Here is a 20,028-nt window from a genome sequence, read left to right on the forward strand (position 1 = left end):
CCAAAGTGGTAGCTTGGTTGAGCAGTAAGTCAGTACCAGAGGACAGTGCAAAGCATTTGTTGTACACACTCAGTCAGCAAAAGGTTTCACACACTCAAGAACTGAAATCTAGGCCAATTGTTTTGTATCAAAAGATATAGGTCTTTTATTTTTAGAACCAACAAGGTATCAAAATATACTTTCTCAGCTTAGATTACTTCAGTTAAATACCTTTCAAATAGGCAATAGTTTCTTTGAATACAATAGTTACAGTTGGTTGCAGTAGGCAACACAATTTCAAACACAATGCAACATTGAGGACAGGGGAGCGCTAGGTGGCGCACGTGCAAAATGGCCACGCTGATGTGAGGCTCCTGCCACCCGGTGTTAATATCCTACAATTATCCTGCCATATTGTGCCATCTACGGTACTTGAGTGCGCCAACTGCAAGTACTAACCTGACTGCAGCTCCCTACAAAAAATCAGGAGCATCGGACACCGTTTTCGCCTGCTCTACACTATCATTGCCGGGCCCGGGAGGCGAAATGGTGCTGTGCATGAGCCGGGATCGGCTGTTGTGCCCACTTTAGACCGAGGCTGACCTCGAGGCGCCTAGGCCGCAAGGGAAACATCGGAGGCGGAGGGAGACGTGGCAGCCCTGCTCCCCCCCCCTCACGGACAATAAGAGCGAATGGCGGGGGCTGCGGCAGATCTTAATGGTTGTTAGGGTGCTTGTACGAGGAGCCGTTGCTGGTGAAATCGGCGGAGACGGACGGCAAATGGTGGAGAGCCTCCGGCGTAGAGCGCCTGAGACCCGGTGCCGTGCAGCAAGGGTTCAGTGAATAGTGTAGAAACCATTTAGGAGGCTTTCAAGGTTAATCTCCACGGTTTCTGTATTGCTAAAGGGTCGGGAGTGCTTAAGGACATCACCAACCAGATACGTAAGTTGGAGACAGAACTTAAATTGCTGGATGCTGATCTGGCGACTGCACCGAACAATGCTACCCAAATCTGAAAGAGACACGTTAGTATTAGATTCCTTACCTTAGAATATCCCCAGGCGTCAGACTGGATCCGGAATTTTTTTGCGTAGCAGTACCCTTGCGCGTCGGTAGGCGTCGTCTGCGGCTCCGCGTCCGTTGTCGGCGGCGCCGTGATGACGTCGTCGGAGTACTTAGACGCCGCCTCCGCGTGCTGACGTCAATTCTTCTTTTTTCCGCGCCAGCAAGCGCAGATCTGGAAAAAGCAGTAACCCTAGTCATTTTTTGACTAACTTTTTGATCACTTTTGATTGTTCAATCAATCAATCAGTACATTTATAGAGCGCACTACTCCCCCGTAGGGTCTCAAGGCGCTAGGAGGGGGGGGTGCCGCTACTGCTCGAACAGCCAGGTCTTGAGCTTCTTCCTGAAGGAGAGGTGGTCTTGGGTCAGGCGCAGGTCGGTCGGGAGGGAGTTCCAGGTCTTGGCGGCCAGGTAGGAGAAGGACCTTCCTCCTGTTGTCGCTCTTCGGATGTGTGGGACGGCGGCGAGGGCGTGGCTGGTTGATCTGAGGTGGCGCTTGGGAGCGTAGAAGTTGATTCGGTTGTTGAGGTAGCTCGGGCCTTGGTCGTGTAGGGCTTTGTGTGCGTGGGTGAGGAGACGGAAGGTGATTCTTTTGTTGACGGGGAGCCAGTGCAGGTCTCTCAGATGTCCGGAGATGTGGCTGTTTCGTGGGATGTCGAGGATGAGTCTGGCTGAGGCGTTCTGGATCCGCTGGAGTCTCTTCTGGAGCTTGGCGGTGGTTCCGGCGTAGAGGGCGTTGCCGTAGTCCAGTCGGCTGGTGACGAGGGCCTGGGGGACAGTCTTCCTGGTCTCGGTGGGGATCCACCAGAAGATCTTCCGTAGCATGCGTAGGATGTTGAAGCATGACGAGGAGACGGCGTTGACTTGTCTGGTCATGGAGAGGGAGGAGTCCAGGATAAAGCCCAGGTTGCGTGCGTGGTCCGTCGGTTTGGGTGCGGTGCCCAGGGCGGGGGGCCACCAGGAGTCGTCCCAGGCGGAGGGCGAGGAGCCCAGGATGAGGACCTCCGTCTTGTTTGAGTTCAGTTTCAGGCGGCTGGTCGTCATCCACTCGGCTACATCTCTCATCCCTTCGTGCAGGCTGGCTCTGGCGGCGGCGGGGTCGTTGGTCAGGGAGAGGATCAGCTGGGTGTCGTCGGCGTAGGAGATTATGTTGAGGTTGTGTTGGCGTGCGATGGCCGCGAGGGGGCTCATGTAGACGTTGAAGAGGGTGGGACTCAACGAGGATCCTTGAGGTACGCCGCAGATGACTTCAGTGGCCTCTGATTTGTACGGTGGTAGGCGGACTCTCTGTGTTCTTCCGTCGAGGAAGGAGGTGATCCAGTCCAGTGCCTTCTCCTGGATTCCGATGTTGCCGAGGCGCTGCACTAGGGTGCGGTGGCAGACAGTGTCGAATGCCGCGGAGAGGTCCAGGAGGATGAGGGCCGCTGTTTCTCCGTTGTCCATCAGGGTTCGGATATCATCGGTGGCAGCGATGAGGGCGGTCTCGGTGCTGTGGTTGGCTCGGAAGCCAGACTGTGAGGGGTCGAGGGATCCATTCGTCTCGAGGAAGGCGGCCAGCTGTTTGTTGACGGTCTTTTCGATGACTTTGGCCGGGAACGGGAGGAGCGAGATGGGACGGTAGTTCTTGAGTTCGGTGGGGTCCGCTGTAGGTTTCTTGAGTAGAGCGCTGAGTTCTGCGTGCTTCCAGCTCTCCGGGAAGGTGGCGGTGTCGAAGGAGGTGTTGATAATGTCCCGCAGGTGGGGTGCGATGACAGCGTCGGCCTTGTTGAAGACGTGGTGAGGGCAGGGGTCGGTCGGAGATCCGGAGTGGACGGAGTTCATAGTGAGGATGGTTTCTTCGGTGCTGATCGGAGTCCAGGCGCGGAGGGTGGTGGTGGGTGGTGTTGCTGTGGTTGTGGCGTGCGTCGGTTGGATGCTGAAGCTGTTGTGTATGTCCGCGATCTTGTTGTGGAAGTAGGAGGCGAGGGAGTTGCAGAGGTCTTGCGACGGGGTGATGTCGTTGTTTCCGGCGTTGGGGTTGGAGAGCTCTTTCACGATGTTGAAGAGTTCCTTGCAGTTGTGTGCGTTGTTGTCCAGCCGGTCCTTGAATGCATTTTTCTTGTTGGCGCGGATCAGTTGGTGGTGTTTCCGGGTGGCGAGCTTGAGGGTGGTCATGTTGTCCATTGTAGGTTCCCTTCTCCATACTTTCTCGAGGGCTCGGCAGTTCTTCTTGGAGCTCTTGAGTTCGTCGGTGAACCATGGGGTTTTCCTGCTGCCGGGTCTGCTGGGCGGGGCCCTCAGAGGGGCGAGTTCGTCCGCGCAGTTGCTGATCCACTTCGTGAGGTTGTCGGCGGCCTGGCTGGGGTTCGCTGAGCCGGCAGGAGGGTGTTGGCTCAGGGAGGCGGTGAGCTGGTCGGCTGTGATCTTGTTCCAGCTTCTTCGGGCAACCTGTTGCTGGTGGATCGTCGTTCTTTTGAAGGTGAAGTGGACGCAGCTGTGGTCCGTCCAGTGGAGTCCTGTTGCGTGGCTGAAGGCGATGTCTTTGCTGGATGAGAAGACGGTGTCGAGTGTGTGTCCGGCGAGGTGGGTGGGGGTGGACACCAGCTGCTTGAGTCCGAGGTTGGAGAGGTTGTCGAGCAGGGTGATGGTGTTGTGGTCGCTGTTGTTCTCCAGGTGGAAGTTGAGGTCCCCCAGGAGGATGTAGTCGGCGGAGGGGAGGGCATGCGGGCTGATGAAGTCGGCGATGTCCTCGCTGAATCGTGTGCGTGGTCCCGGGGGTCGGTAGATCAGGGTGCCTCTGAGGGTGGTCTTCGGGTCGGTGTGGATCTGGAAGTGCAGGTGTTCGGCGGTGGTTAGGGTGTCGTCGGTGTTGGTCGTGATGCGGATGGTGTCCCTGTGGATGATGGCGATGCCTCCTCCCATCTGGTTGGCGGTGCGGTCCCTCCGGGTGATCTTGTAGCCCTCTGGGATGGCGATGGCGATGTCGGGCGCTGAGGAGGCGTTCATCCAGGTCTCCGTGAGGAAGGCGACGTCAGGGGCTGTGGTGTCGAGGAGGTTCCAGAGTTCGATGGCGTGTCTGTGGACGGAGCGGGTGTTGAGCAGGATGCACTTGAGGTGGTTGCTGCTGGTGTTCGGCTTGGCGGGTGCTGGTGCAGGGTAGGTCCGGGTGCAGGTGAACTTGCAGGCGTGGCAGCTGAAGGGTCCGTGGGTGTGCTTCGGGGTGGCTCGGTGACATCCCGGGATGCCGCCGGCGTTGAGTGCGATGAGATCGGCGGCGTTGTAGGTTCGTCGGGTCAGATTCCGTCGGTGGGGGCCAGGGGTCCTGGCACTGGGCGCGGTCCAGGCGCGGACGGGCGCAGACGGGCTTACCTTTGGCGCGCCTTCGGCGCACAATCGGCGCGCCCGCTGCGCGTCAACGCTGCGCGTTCGCACGGTCGCCATATATGGCGAAGTGCGCGGGGGGGCGGAGCAGCTGGGAGGCGGGAGCGGGGAGGGTACAGAAGGCAAAAGGGGCGGGGTTAGCGGCAGAGGCGGGAAGCGGGGAGGGAGGACGCGGGGCAGCTAAGCAACGGCAATACAAACAGGAAAATACACTAGACAGAAGAAACAGGCAATGTAGAATGACAAAATAAGTTACAAAACGGCAAAGACAACAGGGGCCGGTCAGGCGAGCACGGACCACGCCGCTCGAAGGCAGGGGGGCGTGGTCACGCGGCGGTAGCGAGGCAGGCAGGCAGGGTGGGCACACGCAGCAGCTGGTGGCCGTGCGGCGCGGGGGTGTCCTAGAACTAGGTCACACTCACCTGCGTCGCACGGTCGCCATATATGGCCAAGTGCGCGGGGGGGGCGGAGCAGCTGGGAGGCGGGAGCGGGGAGGGTACAGAAGGCAAAAGGGGCGGGGTTAGCGGCGGAGGCGGGAAGCGGGGAGGGAGGACGCGGGGCAGCTAAGCAACGGCAATACAAACAGGAAAATACACTAGACAGAAGAAACAGGCAATATAGAATGACAAAATAAGTTACAAAACGGCAAAGACAACAGGGGCCGGTCAGGCGAGCACGGACCACGCCGCTCGAAGGCAGGGGGGCGTGGTCACGCGGCGGTAGCGAGGCAGGCAGGCAGGGTGGGCACACGCAGCAGCTGGTGGCCGTGCGGCGCGGGGGTGTCCTAGAACTAGGTCACACTCACCTGCGTCGCACGGTCGCCATATATGGCCAAGTGCGCGGGGGGGCGGAGCAGCTGGGAGGCGGGAGCGGGGAGGGTACAGAAGGCAAAAGGGGCGGGGTTAGCGGCGGTAGCGAGGCAGGCAGGCAGGGTGGGCACACGCAGCAGCTGGTGGCCGTGCGGCGCGGGGGTGTCCTAGAACTAGAACTTGTTCTCGAAGTCTATCGACTCCGACGGTGCCGTAGGGATGCCCGGATTTAAGCACTGCGATGATTGCGACCGCCTGATGTCGGTCACGGATCCTCACTGCGTGTGTTTATCTTGTCTCGGCGTCGACCACGACGACAAGGCCTGCTCCGACTGCCAGGCCCTCTCTTCGAAGGCCAGACGGGAGCGGTCCCGCAGGCGGCTCGAACTCCGGTAGTCGGTCCCGCGCCGCGAGAGGTCCCGATCCCATGGGAGGTCGAGGGACAGGTCGCGGGCTCGGAGCCACCACAATTCCGAGGGTAGGCCGCACTCCTCCGGGTCGAAGTCGTCGTCAGGTAAGCGGCACAAGAAGTCCAAGCGGCATCATCGCTCCTCGGACTCCCCCCCACGCTCGCGCGATGCGGCCGGGGGTTCGGGTGACACCACCCACGCAGCTTCGACTGAGTCGCAGGCGCCGCGTCCAGCCCCATACCCTACGGTCCCTGGGCTCAACGCGACGCCGGAGGAGATCGAGTGCTTCCTCATGGCCATGAGGAAACTCTCTCCTCCGACGGGCTCCGCGGCGCCTTCGGGCCCAGCGGACCCGTCTGGGACCCCTAGCGGGTCGGGTTCTGCCCTGACGCCGTCGGGTGCTTCAGCCCTGGCGCCGCCGACGCCTTCGGGCCCGGCGCCGCAGGTTCCCGTTATCCTGACGCCGCCGGCGCCTTCGGGCCCGACGCCGCTGACCTCCTTAGGGATCTGGTTCGTCGCCGGTGGACCTTACGACCTCCCCGGCGTCGGACCCTCAGGTGTCGCCTCCGGCGCCGTCCTCGGGCGGCGCCGTCCCCGGTTCCACCTTCGTTCCTGTTCCGGCGCCGGGACGGCCCCGATGGGTTCTGCTCCAGACGTCGTTTGGGGAGTTTCACTTCTATGAACAGGCCCCATTAGCTGAGAACCCTGAGTTTCAGGAGATGGGTGATGAAGAGGACTGGGAGGGGTCTGAGGACCCTCTGACCTTGGGGAGGCCAGTGGCCTGGACACCTCTCCAGACACTGGTTTTGTCTCCCCTCCTACCGTGGCTTCGGAGGAGGGGGCAACATATAGTGTGGTGCTGATGAGGGCTGCCAAGGCCTTGGGCCTTGAGCTCCCCGTCGCGGCCGTGAGGACTAACCTCCTCACTGAGGTCCTTAAACCGCAGTCAAGCTCGGCCGAGCCTCTGCTGCCCTTTAATGAGGCCTTGACCGACGTTCTTCTGGGCACTTGGTCCAAGCCCGCTACGGGCTCGCCCGTAGATAGGAACGTGGCCAGACGCCACCGTTCAGCCCCGGGCGACCCATGTTTCCTGTCCTCCCACCCTACCCCCGAAAGCCTGGTCATCCAGGCCTCCAATTCCCAGACCGCATTCCCGTCGGCCCCGCCGGACAGGGAATCCAAGAGGTATGACCAGTATGGGAAGAAGATCTTCTCATCCCTTAGTCTAGGCCTGCGGTCTTCCAACACCGCCTGCCTCTTGGGATGTTACACCCACTCTGTGTGGGATAAGGTCGCGGAAGTGCTGCCAGAGTGTCCTTTGGAGGTACGGGCCAAACTCGGCCAAGCCCTTGTGGAGGGCCGGGATGCAGCCAAGTATTCTATCAGGTGTGGGCTGGATACCACCGACTCGCTAGGTAGAGCGATGGCAACGACTGTGGCGGTCAGACGCCACGCCTGGCTGAGGTCCGTCAACTTCTCAGCAGATGTCCAGAGCACACTCATGGACATGCCGTTCGATGGCTGTCGCCTCTTTGGCGACAAGTCAGACCATGCGCTTGAGCGCTTTAAGGACTCCAGGGCTACGGCCAAGTCCTTGGGCCTCTCGGGACAGCGCCAGCAATCGGCTGCCTTTCACTCCTATCGTGGCCACGAAAGGGGTGCGCCCACACGCGCCGCCAGCCACGCTCCGCAGGGCAATACCCAACGCAGTGGCGGCCGTGGGAACCGCCGTCCGGGCGGTCGGGGGCAGCGGCGAGGTCAGTCCACACCTTCCCCCTCAGCATCCGCCTCAAAACCCTCCTAGTCTGTGCTTTCAGGCCCATGTGACGCCAGTGGGGGGCAGGGTTCGCCATCACCACCTCCACTGGCGCACTGTCACGTCGGACAGGTGGGTGCTGCAAATCGTCCGAAGGGGCTACTCCCTCCCCTTCGAGGCGACTCCTCCAGCCATGCCACCGCAGAACCACCGTGTGTCGGGGGATCATTTGCGACTTCTGCAGGAGGAAGTTACGGCCCTCTTGGCCAAGGGGGCCATCGAGCGCGTTCCTGGGCCAGAAGTAGGGTGTGGTTGCTACTCCCACTACTTTCTGGTACCCAAGAAGGGCAAAGGGGGGGCCTACCCCCTATCTTGGACCTGAGGAACGTCAACGGCTTCCTCCGGAAGGAGAAGTTCAAGATGCTGACACTGGCTCAGGTCCTGGCTGCCCTGGACCCAGGAGACTGGATGGTAGCGTTGGACTTGCAGGACGCTTACTTTCATATCCCCGTCCTGCCTGCCCACCGGCGCTACCTGCGGTTCATGGTTGGCCACGAGCACTTTCAATTTACCGTGCTCCCCTTCGGCCTTACCAGCGCCCCACAGATGTTCACGAAGGTGATGGCGGTGGTCGCAGCTCATCTGCGCAGGTTAGGGGTTTCAGTCTTCCCCTACCTCGACGACTGGTTATTGAAGGCGGGCTCGCCCCAGTCAGTCGTCAGCCACCTCCAGACGACGGCGGACCTCCTGCACCAGCTGGGGTTCTCCATCAATGTGCCGAAGTCACACCTGTGCCCCTCTCAGAAGCTCCTCTTCATCGGAACGGTTCTGGACTCGGCGCGGTTTCGGGTTTATCCGCCCGAACAGCGGATCCGGGATATTCAGGCTCTGATTCCCATCTTTCAGCCGTTATCCCAGGTTTCGGTCGGGTTGATGCTGCGGCTTCTGGGGCTGATGGCCTCCTGCATCCTACTGGTGCATCACGCCAGGTGGCGGATGCGGGCTCTGCAGTGGGACCTGAAGTTTCAGTGGGCCCAGCATCAGGGCAACCTATCCGACCACGTCCTGATCTCGGAGGGCACTGCGAGACAGCTGCAGTGGTGGCTTATGGACCGCGATTGGGTCAGCGGCAGATCCCTCTCCCTCCCCCAACCGGAGCACGTAGTTGTGACGGACGCGTCCTTCCAGGGCTGGGGAGGCCACATGGGAGAGGCGGAGATCCGAGGCCTCTGGTCTCCGGCGGAGACCCGGCTCCACATCAACCTGTTGGAGCTCAGGGCGATTCGTCTGGCACTGAAGGCATTCCTCCCCTCTGTCCGGGGGAGTATAGTGCAGGTGTTCACGGACAACACCACCGCCATGTGGTACTGCAACAAACAAGGCGGGGTGGGGTTGTGGATCCTTTGTCAAGAGGCTCTTCGCCTTTGGCAATGTCTGGAACGCCAGGGCGTGACCCTGGTGGCTCAACACCTGGCAGGTTCTCTGAACGCCAGGGCGGACGATCTCAGCCGTCGGTGCATGATGGATCACGAATGGCGTCTGAACTCGGACGTGGCGCAAGGCCTCTTTCAGCGATGGGGAGAGCCTTGGTTAGATATATTCGCCACCGAATAGAACGCGCAATGTCATCAGTTCTGCGCGTTGGAATTTCCAAGGCGGCACTCGCTCGGAGACGCTTTTCGTCGCGAGTGGAGTTGCGGTCTGTTGTACGCCTTTCCGCCTATACCACTTCTGCCCAGAGTGCTGAAGAAGATCAAGCGCGACCGGGGCCAAGTCATCCTTGTGGCTCCGGACTGGGCGAGAAGGTACTGGTATCCAGAGCTACTCAGTATGTCAGTCGATCCCCCGGTTCGTCTGCCTCTTCAGGAGGACCTTCTGTCGCAGCAGCAGGGGACGGTCCTCCACCCGAACCTGTCCAGTCTCCACCTCCATGCTTGGAGATTGAGCGGCGACAGTTGAGGCCATTTGACTTGCCTCCTGAAGTTTGTAACATCATTCTGGCAGCCAGGCGTCCCTCCACAAAGTCGGTATACGCCTGCAGGTGGAACAGATTTGTGGCATGGTGCACAGCAAAGGCTGTGGATCCCCTCAATGCCCCTCTTTCTGAGGTCCTTCTCTTCCTTCTTTCTCTTGCCCAGCAGGGCTCTGCTCTGGGCACTATCAAGGGCTACCTTTCTGCCCTTTCAGCCTGTCTCAGGCTGCCTGATCAACCTTCTTTGTTCAAGTCCCCTATTGTTAATAGATTTCTTAAGGGCATCACACACACGTTTCCTCCTGTTCCGTTTGTGATGCCTCAGTGGGACTTGAACCTGGTTCTTACATTTCTGATGTGCGCTCCCTTTGAGCCACTTCACAACTGTCCTCTCCGCCTTCTTACTCTGAAGAATGCTTTCCTGGTTGCCATCACCTCTGCCAGGAGAGTGAGTGAGCTCCAGGCCCTTTCTTGTACTCCACCTTTCCTTTCTGTCCATCCGGACAAAGTGGTGCTGCGTACCAAACCTTCTTTCCTGCCCAAGGTTGTCACGGCCTTCCACATCGGGCAGTCTATCACCTTGCCAACCTTCTTCCCGCCACCGCATCCCTCTAAAGAGGAAGAGCGGCTCCACCGTCTGGACCCAAAACGTGCGCTCTCATTCTACTTGGATCGCACACGCCAGTTCCGGGTGGATGACCAACTCTTTGTTGGTTACGCGGGCGCGAAGAAGGGAAAAGCGGTGCACAAGAGGACCATCTCCCGGTGGATCATCCTGTGTATCCAGGCATGCTACTCCTTGGCTAGAAAGGAGCCTCCTGCTGGATTGCGGGCTCATTCTACCCGAGCCACGGCGACTACCACTGCCCTGGGCAGGGGAGTGCCCTTACAAGACATTTGTCAGGCAGCTAAGTGGGCATCGCTGCACACGTTTGCAAGACACTACTGCCTGGACAGCCAAATCCGGAGGGATGGCTTCTTTGGCCGTTCCGTCCTCCAGGACTTTCTGGTGTGATTATTGGTTCGCTGGGGTATCTATTCTAAGGTAAGGAATCTAATACTAACGTGTCTCTTTCAGATGCACAAGTTACTACTTGTGTAACAATATATCTGTAAGAGACATTGGTTAGTATTAGATTCCTTACCGACCCACCCATCCTCCCCGTTCTGCGAACCAATATCTAGGGTTAGGGTTGTCCCCTTTCAGGGCCCTAGTTTCAATGGCACCAGTGTTGGTTTTTAACATGGCTCTGCGTTTCTGGCGCGGAAAAGCTGTGTCTAAGAACTGACGTCAGCACGCGGAGGCGGCGTCTAAGTACTCCGACGACATCATCACGACGCCGACGACGGACGCGGAGCCGCAGACGACGCCTACCGACGCGCAAGGGTACTGCTACGCAAAAAATTTCCGGATCCAGTCTGACGCCTGGGGATATTCTAAGGTAAGGAATCTAATACTAACTAATGTCTCTTACAGATCTATCGTTACACAAGTAGTAACTTGTGCGTTAAGTTCCGAGAGACACCTACAGAATACATGGACGCAGCCCAGAGAGAAACGAGATTCCGGGGCAAACACTGGGTGGCGCGAAACTATGGAGAAGGGGAGCAGCCGGGTAAAATGCTGGCGCACATGGTCAGGAGCCCTAGATATGCAAACTTTATACTGGAAATAGAGGATCTGGAGGGGGCACTATATCAGGACACAGCAAATATACTAAATGCCTTTACACAGCACTATCAATGCTTATACACAAGCCAAAGGGTGGGCGAATTAGATTTAGAGGAATATCTGGGGGATGTGGCCCTGGGATGGCTCAGTGATGTACAGCGAACTTTAAGTGCCCTGTTTGAGCTGGACGAGGTCAGAGAAGCAATCATGGGGCTGCAATCAGGGAAGGCCACGGGAACAGATGGAATCCCGATGCAATTTTACAAAACATATATTGACTTCATGGCCCCCATTCCAAAAGAGGTGTATGAGGAGTTTCTAGAAGTTGGTCTCCTCCCTGCATCTATGCGAGAAGCTTTGATTATTTCATTATTGAAGCCAGGGAAACTGCTCCAGCACTGCGATTCCTATAGGCCCCTCTCCCTCCTAAATTGCGTCGCCAAGATCTTAACTAAGCTGGTCGCCACCTGGCTGAACCTGCTAATGGAAAACCTGATCCTTCCTGATCAGTCGGACTTTTTAGTGCTTGGAAGAGCTACATCCCACAACCTAAGGACGTTTTTTACGATTCTTAATAATGTATCACCCGAACTGCCTATGGCAGCTATTTTTTCTAGACGCCACTAAAGCTTTTGACTCCATTGAATGGGATTTCATATTTGGAGTGCTGCTGAGAATGGGGTTCCCCCCCCTCTTCCTCTCATGGATTTGGTTGTTCTATCAAATGCCTGTGGCCAAAGTGTCAGTTAATGGAAGAACATCACTGGCGTTTCCTATCACTCTGGGAACTCGACAGGGGGTGCCCTCTCTCCCCGCTGCTTTTCGCAATAGCAGTCGAACCTCTTGCGGCAAGACTAAGGCAATGCCACAATGACAAGGCCCTGCAGTGTAACATGCGGCAGGTGCTCGTGTCCCTCTATGCGGATGATATCCCGCTCTACATCCGGAATCCACAAGACAATCTAAATCCGATCCTGCTGGAGTTGTTTATATTTGGTAAACTGTCGGGAATCCAAATAAATTGGGGGAAATCTTGTATTTTTCCGCTGACTGCGTCTCTAGTTCCCGCTGGATTACCCCCTGTAGTGGTGCGAGGACGAACTGCGCTACTTGGGGATACAGCTGACCAGGGACAGGGAGGAACTTATGTGTTTGAATTATGGCACTGCAAATGACCCGAGTAGCAGACTCTGTGACCCGTTGGATAGCGTTGCCCTTGTCTATGGCAGGCCGGGCCTCATTGATTAAAATGGTGGTCTTGCCACAACTACTTTATCTGTTTTTAAATATTCCCTATTACCCTGGGAATTTTTTTTCAAGACGCTTATATCGGAAATGACGCGCCTAGTCTGGGGAGGGAAACAGCCGAGGTTACAATGGGACATCCTCACCAGATCATATGCCCAGGGAGGGTTCGGAATTCCAAACTTCGAATTATACTACATCAGCGCACAGGCACATTATGCATGGTTCTGGGTTAAACAGCCGAGGTATAAGCCACAAGTTGCGGCAGAGCATTGGCTTGCACACCTCCTTCCCTTGGATGGAGAGATTCATGAACCACCCAGCCCTAGGGAGCACAGGCCGACCACTGTTACAAGCACAGTGATGGCGTGGCATCGTATTGGGCGCATACTACAATCACCTTTACTATATTCCTCATTGCTGCCACTTACATACCACCCGAATATGCCCCTTCTCCAGGAGACACTGTTCCACGATTTCAGGAAGCGCACCCATATTCACACATGGGGCACCTATATTGCGACGGACAGTTCCGCTCGATAGAACAGATATTTCAGGGACTGGGACAATCCCCTCTTGACATCTTTTTGCATATCAGACTTAGGCAGGGTATCTAATCTCTCACCTCGAACTTCCCTGAGGAACCACAGGAGCTAACCCCACTACAATTGTTACTCAAGAGTACGACGGCTAGGCGTCTTGTCTCCCTGTAATATAGGACAGTCCACACAGGGAGGGAGTTGCCGGCTGCCCCTGCTCGCGCACGATGGGGGGAGGAACTGGGTGTAGGCATGTCAGACGACCAATGGGAATATTGTTGACTACAAACAGAGTGTCGTCCAGTAGTAGACTTCGTATCATACATTATACATTTCTACATAGGCTATATTTTACACCTGCTAGGCTACATAGATATCACTTGTGGGACTCAGATAGATGTGACAGGTGCAAAGCACCACGGGCAGATTTTCTACATATAGCCTGGGCCTGCCCAGGAGTGGGAGAATATTGGGCAAAAGTGTTTGTAGCGTTGACATTAATGACAAACGCGCTTGGAACCCATACCATTGATGGCCGTGCTTGGTTATGTCCAGCCGGTGCTGGCAGTGCACCGCAAGTATGCGGCACTCGCTCTGCTCATTACTAAGAGGCGGATAGCTTGCAGATGGGGCAGGGGGCGGGCGCCCAAATTTAAGGACTGGATTACTGATCTGGTGCAATGCCAGGAGCGCCTTACTACATACGCTGAGCTGCTACCTAGTGCTTCACGGCCTAGGAACATTTGGGCCCCACTGACCTGCTATCTACTATTTTATTTTATTTTTTTTTATTTAAGAAGTTTTCTATAGCGCTAGCCAGACCCCAGGGTATCAGAGCGCTTTACAGTAGGTACAGCACAGATAATCAACAGATAAAGAATAGAGGGGAGACATATCCACAGAGGAGCGAAAAAAAAAAAAAAAAAAACACATTGAAGTAAATGACATTTTCAAGGATCTTCAGTCTTAGAGCTGGAGCGGAGCTCGATCATTGTTAATTGCTCCCCACTATCAATTTCCAAAGGAGCGGTTGAGGAACAGGTCTTTGAGTTGGCGTTTGAATTCTACATAAGAGGGAATGATTCTGATATGCGGGGGGATGGCATTCCAGATTCTGGGAGCGCTTCCAGTGAAAGATCGGTCAGCAGTTTTTTTTCTTTCTGGTCTTAGCTGGGATGAGTAGAAGGGAGTTAGAGCTTCCTAGGTTCCTGGACTGACCTGCTTTTATGAGTTTTTTTGCCAGGTAATCTGGTTTGCCGGTGTGAAGGGCTTTATGGGTGAGGCAAGCTGTTCTGAAGCTAATCCGCATTTCTGCTGGGAGCCATTTCAGTTCCTTGAGTGCGGGGGATATATGATCATATTTCTTGATACCGGTGATCATTCTAGCAGCCGCATGTAGCGTTGTTTTGATGGGAGCCAAGTGTGATTTGGGAATTCCTGAGAGGACTGCGTTCCCATAGTCCAGTCTTGACAGAACCAGAGATTGGGTGGCCTGTTTGAGGTCATTGGGCGGAATGTAGGGTTTTAATTTGTTCAGTCGTCTTAGGCTAAGGAACGCGTTTTTGGCCGAATTCTTGATGTGTCTCGTCATATTCAGTTTTGGATCGAGAGTAATGCCTAGGGATTTGACAGAGTCCGCTAGAATCAGATTTCCATTAAGTGCATCAATGGCTTTTAACCACTCGGCAATTTGTGGGTTGTCTTCCTTATTTGAGATGAGGAGTGTCTCTGCCTTGTCAGGGTTAAGTTTTAAGTGATTGCTTGTGAGCCAACGTTGGACATCTTTCAAGACATCATTGAGTCTTTGTATGACTTTGAGAGAGGTTGTTTCCAGATAGATCTGGGTATCATCTGCATAGAGATGGAAGTGAATGTTGGCTTTTCTGAGTAGTTTGGAAAGAGGTTCCATGTAGATATTAAAGAGTTGCGGTGAAAGCACCGAGCCTTGAGGGACTCCCCTGTTGACTTGTTGGAGGTCGGAGGTAAAGTTTTTTATTTTTATTTTTTGTGTGCGGTTGTGGAGGAAGGAGGAGAACCATTTGAGGACAACCTCACCAAGGCCGGCTCTTTCTTGGAGAGTCCTTAAGAGGAGTTTGTGATCAACAGTATCAAATGCTGCCGAGAGGTCAAGGAGAATGAGGAGGCAGCATTGGTCGGAGTCTAGAGATCCATGTATATCGTCGATGATATTGAGGATCGCCGTTTCTGTGCTGCAGCCTTTTCTGAAGCCAGACTGGTGGGGGTCCAGGAGGTTGATGTTGTCCAGGTGCTGGGTCAGTTGATGTAGTACGCATCTTTCAAGTGTTTTTGAGAGAAGGGGGAGGTTCGACACAGGTCTATAGTTGTTTAGATCTGTCCCATCTAGTCCGGGTTTTTTCAACAGGGGTGAGACTTGGCCCATTTTGAGGCAATCAGGGACCACTCCGCTTTTCAGGGAGCTATTTATGATTGTGCTCCAGAGCGGGGCTAGAGCGTGCTTCATTTTTTTGGTCAGTAGGGGAGGAATGGGATCAAGGATATGGGCTGAGGGTTTGGAGGTGGCGATCAGCGTGATTATCTCAGTTTCTTGGATAGGATGGAAACTGAGCCAGGAATTGGGGTAGGGACCAGGAGAGAGAACAGGTGGGAGGTCTGGTGACCGAGCCGCATTGCTCTTTGCGTGCTGCGTGTTGAAATCGGCCAGTGAGAGCTCGATTTTTGTAATCTTGTCCTTGAAAAATTTGGCGAACTTGTTGCATAGTTCTTTGGACGCCTGCACCGAGGAGGGTATGGGCTTGGAGGTTTGTTGTCTGATGATGCTATATAGCTCCTTGGGTCTGTTTTTGGCACTGTCCAGTGCTGAGCGGAAAAAGCTGGATTTTTTGTTTTTTATGTAATTGTTGTACTTCCTGCGCGCTGATTTGAGTTGGTCACGAAGAATAGAAGAAGGGTTATTTCTCCACTTTCTTTCTTTGGCTCTTAGGAATCTTCTTTCGGAGTTAAGTTCGGAGTTGAACCATGATCTGGATGGGATGACTCTACTCTTTTTGAGTTTTAGGACCATGATCTGGATGGGATGACTCTACTCTTTTTGAGTTTTAGGACCATGATCTGGATGGGATGACTCTACTCTTTTTGAGTTTCTACTAGAACACACACGGGAAGAAGGGACAGAAAGCATGGAGATTACCATACACTAACGATGCAGAGATGTACATACTGAGTGAGGGGTGTCCTCCCTGAGTAAGAAGGAATAGTGGAGTGCAACATAATATGGAGAATAGTGATGTAGTCTATGTGATGCTCACCTCTTGGTAGAGGTACTGGAACTTAATATAAGAAAAGCTGATAGTAACTTCTCCATTCAATGTGCTGCAATTCACCGACTAGGAACATTCAGTGACACTTATTTATACAAGTGATATTTTCCCCTACCCTTTGATAAAAAGAAGTTGGATAATGTTATTCTGTACTATGTAAAGTGGACGTACTTGTAACAACTACCGTATATACAGGATTGATGTTAGCATACTATATATGACTGCAATGAAAAGATGGCTATTGTTTTGTTTGTTTGGAAAATCAATTAACAGAAATTAAAATAAAACTAAAAAAAAAACAATGCAACATTGAGCTCAATGGGAATTTTCAGTCAAATGCAATTAATTATTTTGTAGATTACTTTTCTAACCACAGGACTGGATCCTGGATTCAGTCCTGGGACATGAGCTGTAAACAGTTAAGTAAAAGCGTTTTGGTTATAGTAGTGATTTTTCAGGAATAATATTGTATTTTAAAAGTTGATACTTAAAAACTTTTTCAGTTGAAATTACCAATGTTATACTATGGAAGGAAATTCAAGTTGCAGGTAAAGTATGTTCACGTTACTTTTGTAATCCAGTACTGGACTCCTAGGTTCAGCACTGTGATATCTATCTAAAACAGGTAAGCAGGGGCGTGGCTTGCGCGCCGCTGCAACATGGCGTGTCGCGCTTGAGCTCCGTGGCGAGAGTGTCCCGTCGGATTAATTTCTCCGCTTCCTGACTGCCCCTGTGTGCGGAAACGGCATCCTTCTGTAGCGGAACATGCTGGGATCTGTTTGACGGCGTTTCTGGAGCTTTCTGCCATCACCTGAATGCCTTTCTTTGCTGAGTGCCTGTGACGCCTGTTTCTCTCACGGGCGGCCGCCATTTTCCCGCTTTTGACACAGCTGGCGCTTTTCTCTTCAGAAGTGCCGCCTTGGATACATTATTGCCGGTTTTGGTGGCTGTCCAGGACATTTCTTCTAAGACGCCTCAAGTTGGTAACATTCCTTCCTTTTTTATGCTCTTTTGCTGCTTGGCTGGTTATTTAGTTGCCCATGCGCTGTTTTTTTCAGTGCTGCCATCCCTTGCTGACGTAGACCTTTTTCTCACGAAGACATTGCTGTGCCCTCCTGCTCTATTTGTGGCTCTGTCATTACTTTGGTGTCTGCCTGCCCTGCATATAAGCCCGCCGATATTACTTACTTAGCGCCCACTGCGCTCAGGCTACTGTATTTCTTTATCTGGGTACAGACTCCGCAGTTTTTCTTTTATTTTTGTTTTTTTTCTTCTCCTCAAGTGGCTGTGTATTTTTTCTTGGTGGTTGCTCCTTCATGGCTGCAAATATGGGTCGTTCCTCGAACACCAAAGATTCGAAGGATGCTGGTACTTCGCTTAAGAGGCCTAAGGCAGTGTCCCCTACGCCTGAGTCTGTTCAGTCAGACACTAACTCCACTCTGGACACAATATTAACGCGCCTTAATGATCTGCATGATATTGCGCAGTCAACGAAAACTAATACGGATTTACTGCAAGTGGGGGTGTCTGCTATTAGATCTGACTTCAAAGCCCTCTCTCTTCGTGTATCTGCCACGGAATCACGAATCAGTTCTGCAGAGGATGGTATGCAGAAACAATCCAGATCCCTCAGCCACTTAGAGCGTTCAATGGCGGCATTGCGAAGAGATCTCACTGAGCAGGAGGACCGTAACCGTAGATCTAACCTACGCATTTTTGGTCTGCCGGAAGATGCAGAGAAATCATCTTCGTCTATGATTGAGTTCTTATCTCATTGGCTTCTGGACACCTTACAAGTCTCATTCCAGAGAGAATTTGAGATAGAAAGAGCACATCGTGTTCCAACGTTTCGGTCTAAATCGGCAACCCAGCCAAGAGCAGTAATTTTCAAGCCGCTGCGGCATCAACATACTGAACAGATTCTCTCTCATATGCGGAAAGCTAAACAGGTCGTCTGGGAAGGTCATCGAATTTCAATTTCACAGGACTTTGCTAGAGATACGGTTATAAGAAGGAAGGGCTTCCTTAATCTTCTAAAACGTCTTTCTGAGATGAACATTCCCTTTTCGTTTTCTGGCCCGTCGAAGTTACGCATCACTTACAAAGGACGTTCCAGAATTTTCGATGAGCCGGCCGACTTAGCTACCTTCCTGGACAACCAATTGGAGATAGAGATGGAGATTCAAAGAGCGACTTCGCAAGATCCAGGTGCCTCGGGCACTTGAACTGTTTCCTTGTTTTTTTCTTGGTGATGGTTTTCTGTATGCCTGGGTTTTCTCCTCTCTCCTGTTGAGTTTCTATTTTGGTCTTGGCCTTCCACTTCGCTGCTGAACTTTCTCTCTTCTCCTTGTGTCCGCAATGTCTTCTTTGGATGTCCCTCTTTCTTGGATTTGTTTTTTTTTGTTGTCCTTCTGTTTCTCTTTCAATTATTTCTCTTATTTATTTTTCTGTAATTGTCCCGATCTTCTATTTTATTCCTCTCTCTCCCATTTCTCCTTTCTATACTCTCTTTTCTTTCATACTTATGTTGTTTACTCTTTTTCTACATGTTAGTTTTCTCTTCTCTTTATCTTGTTTTCTGCCCTTGTTGTTTATATTTCATCTCAAGATTCATTTCAGGTCCGTTTTTCTTTTCCTGATTCTTATCTAATCCTAATAGTTACCTTGTTGTTTTTTCCTGTTATGTGTCTTTTTCTATCTTCTGTGTTTCTATTTTCCTGTTTTCTTCCTCTCTTCTCTTATATGCTTATATGTTCCTGCATTCTCAATTATTGTTACGTACTGTTAACTTTATACAGTTATAGACTGTTCATTAACTACATTTATATTGCTAGGCTATACATGTTTATCTGCATGCATTCACCTACTGTTCATGCTTTATCATATTGTTTTGTTTCCCTATCAGATCGTCTAATATTATTCTTAGTATAACTAAATCTCTTGTTATTGGAGTAATAATTCATTGAGACTGTATTATTTCTTATTTACACTATGATAGTTCATAATATTACTGTTGATATTCGTTGCTACTTTTGCTTGTTCCCAGCTCTCGTTTACATGCCATCAGCTTGGTATTTTATTGGGGCTATTGATATTCATTACTTTTCCTCCTTGTACGGGTCCCTTGCTCGCCTTTCCACGTTCTCCCTAGTATGAAATTGGTCTCTTTTAGGCCTCCCTTCCTGCTTCATCTCTCCCTTCTCTCTTTTCTTCTTTTCTTTCTTTTTTTCTTCTTCGGTTTCCCCACATGGATTCTCCCTTTTTGTTCCTTCTGTTTTCCGGTTGGTCCCTTGTATCTGTGAGGTTGGCTGTTTCTCTGTTGTCCATAGCGTCTTTTTTCTATCTTTCTGTACTTCCATGCTGGGTTTAAATGTATTATCCCTTAATGTTAAGGGTTTGAATCATCCGGTGAAGAGGTCGAAAATCTTAGATTATTGTAAATCGTTATCTTCTGATCTGGTCCTTTTTCAGGAAACCAAGGTCACTGCCAGGGAGGCGGTGTTTTTGAAGAAAGAGTGGGTTTCGGATGTTTGCTGTTTGGATGCCTCCGGCAAACGGAATGGGGTCGTTACATTAATTTCAAAGAATTCTGGCTTGTCTATACTCTCTTCTGATCATGATTCTGAGGGTCGTTGGTTGCTATCTAAACTGTCGGATGGACATCATGATCTTTATGTGATGAATATTTATGCTCCTAACGTTGATGATCCGTCCTTTTGGAAATCGGTTACCAAGAAACTGAATGACACCCCGCATTCTGGTAATCTTATTGTTGGCGGAGATTTTAATTTACCAATGGATCCTCTTCTAGATAGGAATTCTGCATTTCAGTTTCGCCCCCCTAAATCTCACAAACAAATGCTTAACATGTGCTCCTTTACTCACCTGCAAGATATATGGCGTCTTCACAATCCCACGGGTA

At 52.6% G+C, this 20,028-nt stretch overlaps 1 protein-coding gene across 1 annotated transcript in view; it reads left to right on the forward strand.

Moving 5' to 3' along the window:
- Positions 1-20,028, forward strand: part of ATRN (attractin) — an 800,866-nt gene that overhangs the window by 542,684 nt on the left and 238,154 nt on the right. The gene's annotated exons all lie outside the window — the stretch shown is intronic.

The sequence above is a fragment of the Lissotriton helveticus genome, chromosome 2_2, assembly GCF_964261635.1.
Source record: "Lissotriton helveticus chromosome 2_2, aLisHel1.1, whole genome shotgun sequence".
Lineage (NCBI taxonomy): Eukaryota > Metazoa > Chordata > Amphibia > Caudata > Salamandridae > Lissotriton > Lissotriton helveticus.